This window comes from Urocampus carinirostris, chromosome 4, assembly GCF_059441175.1.
Source record: "Urocampus carinirostris isolate Australia breed hairy pipefish chromosome 4, RoL_Ucar_1.0, whole genome shotgun sequence".
NCBI lineage: Eukaryota > Metazoa > Chordata > Actinopteri > Syngnathiformes > Syngnathidae > Urocampus > Urocampus carinirostris.
Window position 1 is genome coordinate 9,162,737 of NC_142352.1, and position 16,005 is coordinate 9,178,741.

The 16,005-nt window shown below is 43.4% G+C and overlaps 1 protein-coding gene and 1 pseudogene across 2 annotated transcripts in view; both read right to left on the minus strand.

The window, feature by feature from the left end:
- luzp2 (leucine zipper protein 2) overlaps positions 1-16,005 on the minus strand; it is a 317,514-nt gene that overhangs the window by 216,026 nt on the left and 85,483 nt on the right. The window lies entirely within an intron of this gene.
- LOC148366792 (U2 spliceosomal RNA) lies at positions 2,417-2,506 on the minus strand (annotated as a pseudogene).

Here is a 16,005-nt window from a genome sequence, read left to right on the forward strand (position 1 = left end):
TTTATTGGAGGACATTTATGCTGTATGCCACCAGCAATACAGCACTTTAAATTGCTAAAGTTTTCTGTAATGGAGTAAGAGCACAGTTTAATTTTGATGTGTGAATGGTAATTAGGGGGAGGGAGGGGGTTTGATCATATCCCTTTATCACAAGTTGTCTCAAAAGACTGCACAGGATTACAATTACACGAGCCCCTGCTCTTAAACAAACATGTGGGCAAGGGAAAACTCAAAATCTCAGCATGAGGAAAAAGAAAGAAAAAAAGAAACCTTGACAATGGGCCTCGCAAGTGGTAATCCCCCCTTCCAGGATGACCAGGGTAACAATACACAAAACATAAAAGAAAACAATGGGTAATATGTTGAAAATGTGTTCAGAAAGTGCATGACAGCTATGATGCATCAAGCCTGTAAAATACTCCAAAATGTCCATAGCAGCAATGAAGCAGGTTAGTATAAATCGATACCGATCTAAAACCAATAGTATGCTTGGAATTATCATAATCGTTGAATAATAAGACCCCCACCCTTGAGAAAGTTCATAAGTATGAAATTGTCAGCATTGTATAGCGCTTTTCAAGTGAAGACTTCCCAAAGCGCTTTACAGTGTGCTTCACATGTCCCAATAGCGGCCGTGCAGCCATGTAAGGCGCTAACCTGCATATTGGGGGTATTAGGGGTTCAGTGTCTTACCCAAGGACACTTCGACATGTAACACGGAGGAGCTGGGATTTGAACCGCGATCTCTTGATCCCAAGACAAGTGCTCTACCTCCTGAGCCACTGCCGCCGCAGAGCACAAAGGTTTAATGGACTAAAGAAATGTTCATTTTCAACTGAATTGCAAACTTTAACAGTACAAAAATAAATAACCAGAAATATTTATATTGAAACTGTCGCAGAATACAACTGTACAGAACAAAAGCCAATAGAGTTAAAAAAACAGCGATGTAACAAAAATACTGTATAAAAATCTCAACTGGAGACCCAAAAACTTTCCATTGCACAATATTTTAAAAGTAAAGTCAGTAATGCAAATAAAGTGTCAGTTGTCTCCCATTGTAGGGGTAAACCGTTGAAAGCTGTCGAGCCCTGATGTTTAACAGAAGAGTGTGTTGTGTCATCCTGACCAGAGTGACATGGCCGCTTTCTGGTGTCCCGTTTCATCTGGAGGGACGAAAGCATGACCAACTTGGGTGCAGTGGTGCTTTCTTGATTGGGTGTTTGGGGGTTTGGGTTGGCCATGGTCAAATTTAGCTGTGTTTGTTGCTACTTTTGTTCTTCTTTCTTTTCTTTGTTTTTGTGTATGGGGTTGTCTTGCAGTCGGTCACCCCTCTTGGAGGGATATGACCAGTGTAAATGGAGAGATAGATGTGTGACCTTGCCACAGTAGCAGATCACTTTACCGAACAAATTACGAAGGTACTGGCACATCTCAGCCAGCCAGTCGCAGGGCACACAGAAACAGAAAACTCACTCGCTAATTCACACCTAGGAACAATTTGGACGTGCCAATTAACCTGACATGCATGTTTTTGGAATGTGGGAGGAAACCGGAGTGCCCGGTGGAAACCCACGCAAGCACGGGGAGTACATGCACACTCCACAAAGGGAGGTTCTATCTCGAGACCTCAGGACTGTAAAGCACACAAGCTACCCACTGCGCGTCTATACTACAAAACACTTAATATATAGATATATATATATATATATATATATATATATATATATATATATATATATATATATAGGCTCCAACTACCTCGGACTTTGATTGGCTCCCTGTCACTATTTAAACCCACATCTATCTGTCACCTGCTGTCAGTCTGTCTGCAAACCTCAGTTTACTCTAGGCAAGCTTTTTCGACCCTGACTCACACCTGTTTTTGCTCCCGTCTGTTTCCCGACTTCGACCCATTTTTTCATCTTGACCACGTCTACTCTCCTCTCCTGGCTTTCGACTCGTTGCTGATCCCGACCACGTTTTTTGCTCTCCTGTCCCGGCTACATACCCGTTTTTTCCGTTTCCGACATTGCCATCGCTTGCCACTTCCGCGTTCAGAGCAACCTGCTTCCCGCGGCCAGCGATCACTGATTCGTGAGTGCAATCCTTTCCTTTTTTCCCAGTAAAACTGAGAGAAACGTAACGCAAGTGGGTCCTGACTCCGTTCTGGTCCGGACATTATCATCATCTCTTGAAGAGTGTGATTGACGTTTTTCTTGTTCTTAGGGGCCGGTCACACAGACATTTGCGGGGTTTTTAAGGGTTATTGTTCTATCTTCGTTATTCATTATCCATTATCCGTTATCGGTCAGTTTATTATACGCTACAAAGCCAAGGAGCCGGGACTCTTACTCTCAGCCAAAAGGCCAAGCTAAGGTCCTAGCCCTAAAGCCTAGCTGCGATCATTGCGAATGCACCGTTCCCGGAGGTACTGCAATACCGGGCCGATGCGTGGAGTGAACAGAGCAAGCTCTTATTCCATCTCCAGATTGCAAAAATCTGTGCTCACTACAAGTACAGTATGTTTTCCACGGCCGGCTGAATCACGGCCAGAAATTTCTGCCTTTGAGGCAGACGCTATTGGACGCATTGAGACCGCCATATAGACGAGATACAGCAGTGCTTTACTCGCGGTCGGAAATTCACACGAGGTTGGCCGCGCGCAAAACTTTTGAGCTGCTCAAAAGTTTGAGCACGTGTTAAACCGTGTGCCGCACACGTGGTCAACACGAGGTAATGACGCGGAAATGACGCGGAACGACGTGCTCTGGCCGCGGCCAGGGCGTGGTTACACATGGGTAGGACGGGAAATTTCAGCGGGTAATCGTGGGTGGAGCATGGTAATAGCATGTTCTGCGCCTGTATCGCGGTGTTATTACGTGAAATTAGCGTGTTACGCGTGTGACGGTCAAACGCCTTTCTCCGCGTACAAACAGCGCGAATGCCGAGCACACGTCAGTTGTGCTCGAGACGTCAAGGGGGTGAACATGGATCCCCGTCAGCGTAGTGACCTATGATTTCTACAGCCCGGTGCCGATATTTGCATCCCCTCGCTACTACAACCACTTTTACCTCGTTTTATCTCACTTTTAGGGAATGTAATGGCGAACATATAACCAAAACCACTTTGTCTTGCATTTGTTGGAAATGTAATACAACTTAAACCATTCCGTCTTTGTTTTTGTTGTGAACGTAATCGAACGGTAAATCCTCCCCCCCTCGTGTGAACGCGCATTCTGCTGCGTTTCCAACGAAAGCGATCGTATTCTATATAAAACGCTTATTAAAACTATAAAGCGAGCTAATTATAACAATTGGGAGATCCTAGTCCATATAACGCGTTTATTTAAACAATAAAGTGCGATCGTATTCTACAAAATGCGTTTGTTAACACGGATGAAAAAGTCACCAACGTCAATGCACGCTTACAACAAAAGCGATCGCAGCAGAATGTGCGTTCACGCGAGGGGGTGGGGGGGTGGTGGTGTTGCGTAGGAGTCGGATTTGGGCACAACACCGGCTCGGGAGCTTTTATACCCGTGGTCCACACGTGAAAATGACGCAGAAATGACGCGGTGAGGAAGTGGAACAGTCGCCGGCGTCTGTTTTGCGGGCATACCACCGATGAACAGCGGGTTGGCCAATTTTGCGCATTTTCCATCCCGGGCAACCACGGGCAAAAAAAAAAAAACGCAAAATTTTAGCCGTGATTCAGCCGCAAACGGCTGTGTGACCGGCCCCTTAGCATTATTTTGCAGAGGCAAGGGTCCACGACCCGCTAAAAACGAGTCTGCGATCCACGTTTGGGTCCAAACACTTCTCTAGAAGTTCCTATGTTCCTGCACGGAGTCTGCGCTCGGAAAAAGCCGGTCTACTTGTGACTCCGAGAGCCAAGAAGTCTGCAGGCTTGAGAGCGTTCTCCATCCAGGCCCCCGTGCTATGGAATGCCCTGCCTCCGGAGATAAGATCTGCAACCTCAATGGAAGTTTTTAAATTGAGGCTTAAGACACACTTCTATTCCAAAGCTTATGATTGATGCCCACCTCATATTCTGTATTGCCCTGTCTTTTTCCGACTACCTGCCTGGTGGTGATACGAAGGAGAAGGACGATTTGAGATGAGTCAGCGGACCAGCGTTTGACCTGAAGCATGTCAACGCCTGCATGGACCGGCTGGCAGATATGAGAAACTGCGTAGTGGCCGTCATAGACTTCTGGACTAGTTTACAGGCTGGGGGCGTCGCTCCTTTGAGACATTTTTGTGATTAAGGGCTATACAGTATAAATAAATTTGACTTGACTTGACTTGACTAGAGGATGTAACACACAGTATCTATTAAATTTACACCTGTTAGTTTATAAAATAGCTATTGTCGAGCAATCTTTGAATAAAAATCCCCAACGTTTTAATCGGTGTTCACCAGAGCAAATATTCAGCTCATGAGAGATCACTAAGCTGATTTTTTTCTCACCTGATCATATCAGTGCAAGGACTGCCTCACATGAAGTGGTGCCAAGTCTAAAAACAGAGACGAGCCGAAGTGGGAAGTGGCCGGAGGGGATGCTTTTTTATCTTCTAAGATAAAGGTAAATACAGGTGAGAGGGGACGTCGGTGGGTTAGGGCAAATATTATGAGGTGGAACCTCAAGTGCATCGAAGCTTTGACTTGGTCGTCTCTCATCCTACAGCATTTCTCCATTAGGCATACCTTGCCCACGGCAGAATGTTCTAATAATAGTTCTCATTGGTGGTCTGTCAGGGCTTGCAAGGCCTTCTCTGCTGGCCTAAAAAGTATCCGAGTCCTGCGATGTTAATTATATCGTATTTTCCGCACTATAATAGGGTGCACCCCCAAAAAATAGTTTTCGGTCCTATATTTTCCATACATAAGGCGCACCGGATTATAAGGCGCTACAATGGGAACGTCGACAAAACGGACGGAAACAGTGTCTGTACGATGTCACCAATCACTCAAATGCATCGTTCCAAATATCATTCGCAAGGTTAAAATGACTAAATTTTGTGCAGGCTTGGGGAGTAACGGAATACATGGAACGGCAAAAATGATGTTGGCAAGCTGTTTGGATTTATTTTCATTTTGTTTCTGTCGCATTTTATGTCCGTTTTGCCGGAGATCAAAGAGATCAAAGCCAGGAGAGAAAGCTTACCACGTGTTGTGAGTCATCATTTTATTCATATTTAGTTTATTTTGTCTTTTATTAGCATATATGGAATTGGAGTAATCCAAAAATAATTGAAAGTAATCACGTTAAAGTAACCTTACCTAACCCTGGTGTTGATAGATACTACCCTGTATTTACTTGGATTGGAACAATACTAACATTCCAAGTACACTAAAGATCAAATATACCTTGAATACACTAAGGGATGAAGTTTACCATGTATTTACTATGTGTACTGTATGACATATATATATATACTGTTCCTTTTTACTTAGAATCCCTGCAAATACTCCAGTCTAATGAAAACACTATTCTGTGCCTCCGTTGAAGGTTTGACTGCCGTCAAGTGATCATCTGACCTTTTCTTCACCAGAGGAACCAATAAAGGATCAAATCAAAAAACGGATGGTAGTATTGGTCTTGAACGCAATTGCAGCCAAACAGGTATTAAAATGTGTTGTGTTTACTTTCGGGTTCCAGTTTAGTCTTCTGTCTGTTTTTGTCCTGTTTATTATTTTCTCTCAGACAAACCTCTGCCCCACAAGACGTGGGTTCTGACTTGGTCCGGTTTTCCCGTGATATCTCCAGGCCGGTATTGTTCCCGTTTATTGCGGTCCTGTTTAATTTCGGGTTCCAGTTTAGTTTCCCGTCTAGTTTCCACTGTTAATTTTCGATTACCTGATCCATTATTCATCCTGTCTGTCACTTTTTGTCCGATTTCAACTCGGGCAATTGGAATCGGTCTCATCGGTCTCTGGCTTCCGGTCTTTCCATGCCAGACCGGCTAGATAACGTGCATGATTCCCCATTTCCCATAGAATAAAGGCTTGGGTCAGAACGTCACGCGATTGGGTCCTGTATCCTTTCTGGTTCTGACAGATTCAGGTATTTTTTAGGCCAACAGAGAAGGCTTTGCAGGCCCTGACGGCACACCACTGCCATTTCTATATACCCTCGATCATTAAAATCCCAAATTTTCAGTTTGGCTCTCTCATCTTGTTTAAATATGTCATTTGCACGCACAATTTACGGTTCATTAGGTGCACCCCGGACGTCTGCATGACCATGTAATCAGCATTACAGTAATTGCATGTTCGCATTTATGGAAAGAGTTTGCTAATATTTGTGCATGCGGTGCAAGGTTACTTTATTCAAATGCATTCTGCGGCATCATCAATCAGGCCCGTGCTGTCATAAATTACAGTTTGCGTTGCATCCATGCAAATGAAGACAAGCTGTCACACACAGAGCTGGGGCAAAAAGACAGAAGGGGCCGATATAGGACCGGACGGGACAGACAGGATTGATATAAAAACAGGATATCGAAATTAAACAGGACAAACTAGACGGGAACAAAACTGGAAACCGATATTAAACAGGACAAAATAAACGGGAACCATACCGGACAGAAAAAGCCAAGGGGAAACAGGACCGAGTCAAAACCCACGTCTTGCAGAGGTTTGTTGACAGACTGACAAAAGGTGAGTGCGTCCGGTCCTATATCGGCCCCATCTGTCTTTCTAATAGGGTTATTAGAAAGTTAAACGTATGTCCTAATTTTAAAATTGTGTTCTGTACAATCAATTCACTGAGACTGGATGCACTGAAGCAATTTGTTTCAACGATTTGGTTGTGATTAAGCATTTTTTTTCTTCTACAGGACGCACTGACATTTCCATAATGATGTTAAAAAAGGGTGATGTTGTTTATGAAGTACTAAGCATATTTGAATCAATAGAAATTAATGTTAACGCCGTGGGGTGAACCACAGATAGAGGGTTTTAATTAGCAGGCACTCACTAATGGATTTTTTTTTTTTTTTTTTTTTTTTTTTTTTTTGTGTGGCGTTTAGCAGTGTTAAAATATATTAAGGTTGAACAAAAAAATAATATTAACTCCTGGAAATTGTCACGGTTGCCATGGCGCCCAATGGGCCCCGCCCGTTTGGCGCCAGCTGCGGCTCGTTGACAGATTGGCTTTCCTTCTGTTTAACCTCAGTGCTCTCACTCACCTTTTGTCAGTCTGTCAATGAACCTCTGCCCTGCAAGACGTGGGTTTTGACTCGGTCCATTTTCCTGTTGGTATTTCCTGTCCGGTATGGTTACCGTTTATTTTGTCCTGTTTAATATTGGTTTCCAGTTTTGTTCCCGTCTAGTTTGTCCTGTTTAATTTGAATATCCTGTTTTTATATCAATCACGTCCCGTCCTATATCGGCCCTATCTGTCCGATATCTGCTCAGGCAATTGGTATCGATCTCGTCAGTCTCCGGCTTCCTGTCATTCCGCGCCAGACTGCTGCCTAACGTGCCTGACTCCCCATTTCCCGTAAAATAAAAGACTTGTGTGAGAAATGTCATGCATTTGGGTCCTGATCCTGTTCCAGTTCATGACAGAAATAAAACAAATGCACATTGCCATAGAGATGAAGCCTGCAAGCTTCATTTTTTTGAATAAGACCTTGATGACTGGTTCGGGAATCGTTGCAAGCAAAGGGTCTCAAATGTTGTGCTAGTGTTAGAGTTTTGTTCAGAGCTACGAATAAGGGGCTAGGATTTCAACCCTAGACTAGGGGTTTCACCAATAGCTCAACTGGTGAGATGCTATCCTGACACGCACAGGCTTATGGGTCTGATCTGCAGTCAAGACAATAGAAATTCTAGGGTTAGGTAGGTCTGGTTTTTGGTTGGAGTTAGAGTTTTAGTTGGATCTAGAGTTAGGGTTATGGTTTGAGTTCAACCCTGAGTCAAGCCACAAATTCTAGGGTTAGGTGGTTTGGTTGGAGCTGCTGGACTGGCCCAACTGGTCAGATAATTGCCTTGGACACACGTGGTTGTCAGTTTGATCCCCAGTTAAACAAGTACCAATCTAGGGTTGAATGGTTGGGGTTTGATTTAGAGTGTATGTTGGTGCAGTGTTTTAGGGTATAGTTGGGGTTTTGGTTGATAATAAAATTAGGGGGTTTGTTTGGACCTAGGGTTTGGGTTTTGGTTGGATATTGGTTGGCGCTAGGGTTAGCATCTTAGTTGGAGCTAGGATTAAGGGGCTACCATTTTAGCATTAAACTAGAGCTATTAATAGTTTTCAGTCTAAGCTCAACTGGTGATTGCCATTTGCACACAGGGGTGTGTATTTGGTCCCAATCAAGTCAGTAAAAATTCCATGGTTGGGGCTAGGGTTAGGACTTTTTAGCTAGAGTTGGGGGCAAAGGTTTTTCGTCCCAAAAGAAGGGTTAAAGTGATTTCACTGCTAAGAAGCTTGCTTTACTAACACAAGGTTGTGGGTTTGGTCCTTAATTAAACCAGTACAAATTGTAGTGTAGGCTTTGGTTGGAGGTAAGATTAGGGGACTAGGATTCTAGCCCAAAACTGCAGTTTTAAAGTCACTTGTAATTTAACTGTTAAGATACCTGCCTTACACACACAGGTTGGTGTTTGAATTCTAGTCAAGCCCGTACAAATTTTAGGTTTGGACCTAGGGTTTCGGTTTTGCTTAGGAGGGGGGTTTCGGTTGGAGCGAAGTTAAGGCTCTTTTGTCTGAGCTAGGGTTGGATTATTCGTTGGAGCAAGGGGTCGGGTTTTGGTCAAAGCTGGGATTGTCACAATCACCCGGATCGGGAACACCTGTGTTCAGGATTTGGCGCCAACAGCCAGGACAGCTGATTGGCGCACCCTGTATATTTAAATCCCCAGCTTCCGGTAACACTTTGTTCGATTGTACTATGCGATCTGTTGCCATCTGCTCAGAAAGCCCGTACCTCCGACTCTTTGCCTGCCTCCTGTTTTTCTACCTGATCTCCGTTGCCGACCCGTTTCCGAATCTGCCTAAGACCTGCCCTGCCCGCCTGACTCCTGATCTCTCTTCCGAACACAACGACGCCCTTCTTCTCCAGCCCCGACCAACAACACGACGACTACGCCTGTCCGCGACCATTCCCGCCAAGCCTTCACCCGCCTGTCAAGTCTCGACAATCCGTCAAACAACGGATCGAAGATTCACGTCTTGTCATTCCTTCCTTCCAATAAAAACCAAGAAACGAGTGCAAGTGATCTCAGTTTTCCTTACATCCTGCCTGACAGGGATTGGGGGTTAGAGGTTTACAGGGTAGGGTTGAGGTTAATTGTTAACACTGCCTTTTGTGTTTGTAAAATATAAGCAAAGAAACAAAACTGTTTGTATCTTTCCCTAGGGGCAGCCATTTTGAAAGCTGGTCTTGAGGGATGATGACATTGACGTTGCCAAGGCTTCAGGTAACAATCAATAACGGTTTACCTGCTTCCTGAAGCTAAGCCATGATTGGTCATTAGCTGAAGCCTCAGAGATATCGATGCCATCATCCCTCGACACTAACTCTCAAATGGCTACCCACTTTTATACTCTAAATAAAACAGTTGACTCTTCCTTCTCAACTCTAACCCTACAAACACAAAATGCCATGTTTGGACTAGCAGGGGTCCATACCTAAAATAGTGAATTCGTAAATCTACATTGCATCTCTGATAAAACATTAAGTAATCAAACAGTCTGATTCATTAAGCATGGCCAACTTTAGGAAACCAACTACACTATTTATAATGAAGGGAAAACTTGAAGCCAAGCCCGTGGTGATACCATGGACCTGTGCACATCTGTAACGTTGACTGTTTTTTGTTTGTGTATTTCTCAGACTTCCATGCTATGAAATTAACCTGTTTTTATATTCCTAAATATAAAAACAATCATCACACACACACACACATAGCAACGTTTCAAAGATCAGTCTAATTCCATTATTTGTAAATACGTTTCTCAATTTTATTTTATTTTAATGTGAAGTCGCGCTTATGTGTGACTTCATCGTGAAGTTTGCGGACGACACAACAGTGGTGGGCCTCATCAGGGACGACAAATACCTGGCCTACAGAGAGGAGGTGGAGCAGTTGGTGGGCTGGTGCAGGGACAACAGCCTGGTCCTAAATGTTGACAAAACTAAAGAGATCATTATCGACTTCAGGAAAAAACAGCCCAACCATGCCCCACTTCTCATCAACAACAAGGCTGTGGAGGTTGTCAGCAGCATCAAGTTCCTAGGGGTGCACATCACAAACAAACTCACCTGGTCCGTGTACACTGCATCACTGGTGAAGAGGGCACAGCAGCGCCTGTACTTCCTGCGGAGGATGAGGAGAGCCCACCTGCCCCCACCCTCCCTCATCACATTCTACAGGGGCACCATAGAGAGTATCCTGACCAGCTGTATCTCTGTGTGGTGTGGAGGCTGCAGCGTTTCCGACTGGGGTAGTGTGAGGAGGGTGACGAGGACAGCAGAGAAAATCATCGGGACTTCTCTCCCCTCCATTCAGGACATTGGCCAGAAGCGCTGCCTATCCCAAGCCAAGAACATTATCAGGGACCCCTCTCACCCCCATCATGGACTGTTCACTCTGCTAACCTCTGGGAAGAGGTACTGCAGTGTGCGGTGCAGGACCACCAGGTTCCACAATAGTCTTGTCCCCCTGGCCATTAGACTGTTAAATGGTCAATCAAACACATAGTAAATCTAAACTGCTGCTAATCTGTACATCTGTTGGTTTTGTTTGACTTTTTTGCACTACTGGCAGTTCTTTATAGCTAGCCACTCCTTGCACATATGTTCTCCGTACTACAGTGTTATTGTTACTGTTTACCTGACTTGTTTACCTGACTGCCCATTTTGCACATCTGGTTAGCTGCTCCTCTTGCACTCTTTGCACTACTGTAAAATATTATACATAGCCATAATTATTTAGTATATTATTAGTACTCAATACTCCAACTCAATACAACATTTTATTTATATCTGTACATTTAAGGAAACTGTTCGGGTCAGATGTATCGACATTTCGTTCTGTATACACGTGTACTAGAATGACAATAAAGTAGATCTGAATCTGAATCTGAATTTCCTGTTTATGTGTGACATCAATAAACCATGCCTACTGACCAAATGTTGTCAGTACGGCCCGGGCAACCTGGGAAGATGGCGCCTGGGCTGTGCTCGCTCCATTCGCGAGGGATGTCAAACCTCAATAAGTGTTTTTATCTGAATAATTCTGCCAACAGAGAGTTTATATCTTGAATATCTCTCACACATCTTGAGTAAATCTTGTACTGAAATCGGAATGCCTTGTGAAATAAATTATACTTAATGGTTTGAACAATGAGAGACTGCAATATCATTGACATTGTTGGGCAGACAACTGTTTTGTTGATGAATGATGAACCAACAGTGAACAGTGTGAAAGAAAATAGTCACACTAGTAAACATTGGTATTGATTATTGGTGGTAGTATGCAGTGTTCCCTCTAAGCTGCGCGCGTGCGCAATTGCGCACTGCTCGCACATTCTTAGCGCACAAGAAAATCTAGCCGGCGCACAAAAAATGAGGGCTCAAAATGACTAATTAAGAAACGACTTATGTCAAAGTTACAGTGCATGAAGGTAAAAATACACAGGTTCCCCTGACGTTGTGTCCTAAATGCGGTATTTTGAAGTCGAGTCAAAGTCGAACGAAGTTCAGTAAAGTTAGTAAAGTTTGTCGAGAACCGGCTTCTTCGGCTCAGCTCACTAAAAAGAACCAGCTCTTTTGGGTCCTAAACGGCTCTTCAGGTTGCTTTTGCTTCTTTAATCCCAACATGACCAATTATTATGTAAAATTATGCACAAAATGACTTAAAGGAAGAGGGAATAGAAAAAAAATGAAAAAAATACCAAAATGAAAAAGTAGTGACAAGCTGAGAAAAAAAGAAGGAAACATTTTGAAAAAAGCCAGAAAAAAAGAAAAGAAAAAAGTAAATAGGGAACAAAAAGAAAAAAGTAACAGCTCGGAAAAAATAAACACAATGAGATTTTTTTTAAAGGAATTTAAAAAAAAAGTAGAAAAAAAAGTTTGTGTTGCATTCAAATAATTTCCAATTATATCTAGTGAATCTTGTTGCCAACATTGTACTTCCACTAAAAAATTTGATTAAGTACAGTTCTGTATCTTACAACCGACTAAATACGCCCCCAAAAATGTTAATATTATGTGACAAAATATATCAGGAAATAAAAAGAAATGGATATCTTGTGAAACAATCGTAAGAACAAACGGCGTTCGTAGGCCGTACAACCTTTGCAATAGTACGTGAATCAATTCATTCAAAAGAGAAAAAAAAAATGCATTGCCGGAAACTCAGCAAAATGTAACTTGATGTCAAGTTTTGGACATGTTTGATAATTAAATATCTTGCCACACATGGGATTATGGTTGCTCACTGTTGTTTCAAGCGTTGCTCACCGACTTTGTGTGAATGCTTAGACTTGTGGAAAATTAGAGGGAACATTGGTGGTATGAATAAAGTGGCTTCACCTTCTCGGTTCACCTTTTGTAAATGCAAAAGAAGTAATGCACGGTAGTGCAGTTTGTGTAGTGAAGACTGCTTAAAGCTGTCAGAACTCATGGGAATTGCACCTCGCTTGTCCATTGACACTTCCTACGCTTGGTTCTCATATGCTTGACTTTGCACTGAGATATTCTTGATCAGAATTGAGGAGCGTTCCCATTCATTAGTTATGAAGGGGATGATGAAGGGGACAGTGGGCCATAGAATCATGAAACTGAAGTCCTTTCAAATACACGACGAGCACCTGCTATTGGAAAGCCAAATTTGCCAAAATGCAATGAATAAAAACAATTTTGGGGAAAAAAAGTGAGAAAATATATTTAGGTAAATAGGTAATACCATGAACATGATTGAAATAGAGTGTCATTATTGAAAATGTGGTTCCTATTCCTTCCAAATCTAATACTGTCTCACGACCGGAACAAGCAGTCGACCCAAAGGGGTAACGTTTCACACAATGCTGTATTAAGGGATCGGGGAAGTCAGGGCGGAGGGAAAAGACAGCGATCTGGTGCTCGCTGGGCAGGACGAGCAGGAAGCCCTCGCGGCCGGTGACAGGTGGCTAGTCGGGTAGCCGGGACAGAAGACCGAAGCGGGGTCGGGTATCGAAAGCAAGTCGGGTAGCCGGAACAGGGGAAGGAAGCATGGTCGGGTATCGAAAGCAAGTTGGGTAGCCGGAACAGGGGAAGGAAGCTTGGTCGGAGATCGGAAGGAAGTCAGTTAACCGGAGGTGATCGGGAAGCCAGGGACAGGGGATTGATACAGGAAACAGGGGACGGAATCAGGCAGGATGCAGGAACAGGTCAGAATCAAAAAGGGAGCCAGAGTCAAAAAGTGCTTGCCTTGCATGTGCGGAGGTTCGCTGACTGACTGACAAAGAGTGACCGAGAATGAAGTGTTTAAATAGGGAGAGGGATAATTAGGAAAGGGTGGCTGCTGGGGCTGAAAGAGTGAGTGCAGGTAAGGGCAATTAGCGGGCAAGTGACAGAATCGTACCAATTGAATTGGTATTGACCCTTTGCACACATGTGACCTAACTATGTGACGACACCATGACAGACGGTAGTATCCCTCAGTAAACAGTGAACAAGGCCAGTAAACAGTCGGCAACAACACCAAAAAAAGCCATTGGCAATAATTAGTCGAACAAATATTGTGCAGCAATCAAATGAGATGTCTCACCTTGTCATAAAGCACAAAATGTGCTATTGAGAGAAACTCAGGATAGCATTAGCAGGTCTATTGTCAACCACAAGAGCCTGTTTTCCCTTCAGACCAACTTCAGGGAGCACAAAGCAATACATCTTGGCTGAATTCCCGAACTGGGAAAATGTTGGTTTGTCAGATAGATTTAAAGGGATTTCACAAAGGCTGATTCAGGTTCTTTGGTGAGCATTTTTGTATGCAGTGGAATCTAACTTGGTATTCATAGCTGGCTACACCGTGGCACACAATAACACAGCGGCTGTGCACGGGGTGCAGATGTGAGCACCGACTCTTTCAAGCTCTCGCACCCTCGGTCAGTAAGCTTACAAGGTTCCAATTTTCTCACATATCAAAAGCCAACCACAAAACCTGTTGGCTCGGATTGTAATCACTTTAAGGCCAGCTTCTCTTTCGTAGCAGCTTTCTGAAGCCGACTTACCATTGAGTGTACCATTGGCTGCGTAACTACGCACAGTAGTTTTTCCGGATTGGATCTACGTTCCTTAACTACCGTAAATTCCGGACTATAAGCCGCTACTTTTTTCCCAAACGTTAAACCCCACGGCTTATTCAGTGATGCGGCCAATTTATGTAATTTTTCGAACAGCCGCTAGCAGCGCTCGAGTACAAAAGATTTAGACCGGTGGAATATATGCGCCGAGGAAGACTGCAACTTCTTAGCTTGTGCACAAATTAAATTAGCGTAGAAATATCCTCACCATGCAAATTGCAAAAAGAAAGGCACATGACGCAGCTTTCAAGCTAAATGCAATCGAGCAGTCCGATAAAGAAGGAAACAGAGCTACTGCACGTAAACTTTACTTTGCGAGCGTGTTGCTAGCGTGTTTTTGATTAAGGGAGCATGGGACGATGTCTATATGACAGTCTCTTTCCCATACTGGGGAAGACGACTTTGATGGCCGTCAGTTATGAGGAGGAAGATGAGGACGGTTTACCGTGATTACTACAAGAACGGTATGTTTTTTTTTTTAACAGAGCCGTTTACTGTGTTGCGAGCGTGTTGCTAGTAGCGTTTTGCTACCCTTCACAGGCACGGTTTGGGATGAAAGTTATAATATTATTATTAAAGCTTTGAAAACTCTCTCGGTGTACGTCTATGTTTTCCACGGGCGATTCAAAAAGAAGGGGCGAAAACAACTGGGGCTGACGGGAAGTGGAGTAAAGGTGAGACGTAATGTGGACGCAGCGGACAATAGTGGATATATATTTTTCCCACCCTTACCTTTCGAAGTATACATTTTTTTTCCTTGGATTATTTTCAACAGGTCCCGGACTCTGCAGGTCTGCATCAAACCTTAAGTACCGGTACCATTTTCCGTTCATTTTGCGGGCTGTGGTTTTTGGACTGTGTACTTTATATTCAGTTACAATCGCTGGTACAAAAGTCGGGTTTGGGTTAAATATGTGATTGTGTTACATGTTTTATTGTGGGCGCATGCGGCTTATATACAGGTGCGCCTTCTGTAAGTACAAAAGTGGTTATCCTCTTAAAATGTGGTGGGTACGGCTTATAATCAGGTGCGCTCTATAGTCCGGAATTTACAGTAGGTTGAAGCTGATCTCATTTGATCTAGGTCATGGGATACACACTCTTCGCTAGTCAAAACACGCAAAGAGAGGCGTATATAGCAATCCTTGTATGGATATCTTATATTCACTGAAAGTCAAAGAGACATACACTTGTACTGCTCTGCAACATTTTCTGAAGAAAATGTTATTGTTTTATATACAAGGTACTGATTGCCATGAATTGTTCACAGTTGGAATTCATGAGTACCGTATTTTCCGCACTATAAGGCGCACCTGAAAGCCTTTATTTTTTTCAAAAGCTGACCATGCGCCTTATAATACAGTGTGCCTTATATATGGATCAATATTAAGTCGCAAAGTCTTGCAACTAAGGCAAGCAGCCGCCGACTAGTTTTTCCCCCGAAGGGCGAAGTAGTCCGCGGTGTATGCTGGGATACATATGCCGGCGTTTCATTTCCTAACCAATGTGTCAATCATCATTTGAATCAGTCACTATTGGCTAAAGTTACTCAGAGGTAAAGGGGGTGGATCCTTTTTATCATTTACAGGCTCGCATAGGCTAAAGGGGCAAAACAAAGCCTGCAATTGGCCGAAAAAACATTTTTTACTATTCTGTATTTGTAAATATTTTACTCTACTGGATTTACTACACTCACTGTTGT